Here is a 1,439-nt window from a genome sequence, read left to right as displayed (position 1 = left end):
CCGACGCGGTACTGCATGTGTCAGCCTAAACATTTTAAAAAGCATTTTCCTTGAAAAGAATCATTGTGCTCACATGAACCTGTTCAAAATCAAAGTGTATTTTATCTTGGATGTTGAAGGGTCATTGCTTGCATGTAAATAAAAACTGTTCAAAATCAGAGCACATTTCTTTTGTGGGCGTGCTGTAGTTTGGTAAACTATTTATATCAACATGTGCATTGTACTTGCTTATTTCTTGATTCTTTATCTTATGCTTGAGCGTGTTTTCAGTATTAAGGGATTTTTCAAATGCCAGTGTAGACAATACTCTCACTAGTACAATATCCCCGTAGTCTTTTGCAGACTGATTGCTCTTATATTTATATACTCCAACATTGTACATGTACTATACTGACGAGCAAAAGAAAGTGGGCACCCTTCGTTCTGTGCATTATTTCCGTTCTTTTCCGTAATAATGCCGTACTGCCAATGAATTTTGAAAGGCTTGCCATTTTTTTTCAAAAAAGTAAGAAAAACGATCAGAAGCACACCTTTTATTAGAAATCAATAACACCGATTCGAATGACCAAAATCCCTGAATTAGTTACGGTTTTAAACGGGTGTAACTCCCAACAGCATTGGTGACTGCAGTGCATCTCTGCCCCATTGATTGCACGTGTCGTTGGAGAAATTGCAGGCGGAATAGTATTCCAAGCATCTATTAATGATTGCTGCAGTTGTGGGATTGTCGTTGGGGGTGGCCAAAGGGTGCAAATTTCCTAGTCCATCTTGTCCCAGAGGTGCTCAATCACGTTTAAATCTGGGGATAATACTGGCAATGGTGTTATAACACGTACGTCTTTTTTGTTGTAAGAATCTCTGGGTAACAAAGGCACGGTGTGCTGGTGCAATGTCCTGCTGGCACACGAGATTGTTCCTGTGGCGAGCCAGGAACGGCAGAAGGTGTGGGTGGAGAACGTCATTGTTGATGTATCTCTGGGCAGTCAGATTACCGTCGATAATGATGAGATCGAATTTATCAGTACTGTTTATGGATTCCCTTGCCATAATGCTACTTTTGTCAGCAACAGCACTGACACACTGAGGTTAATAACGTTCATGACGTCTCCGGTAGACTTTCTGCCTTCCATCGTGGCGATCCAAAAGAAATCTGGACTCGTCAGAAAACATCACTCTGTTCCATTGGCGGTTTAGCCATCGCCGGTGCAGACGTGCCCAGTGGAGTCTGGCATGACGGTGTCTTTGGAGGAGACAAGAGCGTCGAGCTGGGTGTCGGGCAACGATTCCGTGGGCTTTCAAACGTCGACAAACGGTGAAGCGGCTGATTGGTCTACGCCCAGGACAACCTCTGGCGGTTTTAGAACGAGGATGACCAGACATTGGAGTAGTGTCATTAACCGAACCACTTGCTTGGAAGTGTATCCTTAGCTTGTGGATAG

Source organism: Aplysia californica, unplaced genomic scaffold, assembly GCF_000002075.1.
Source record: "Aplysia californica isolate F4 #8 unplaced genomic scaffold, AplCal3.0 scaffold00188, whole genome shotgun sequence".
Taxonomy (NCBI): domain Eukaryota; kingdom Metazoa; phylum Mollusca; class Gastropoda; order Aplysiida; family Aplysiidae; genus Aplysia; species Aplysia californica.
This window is presented reverse-complemented; position numbering follows the sequence as displayed.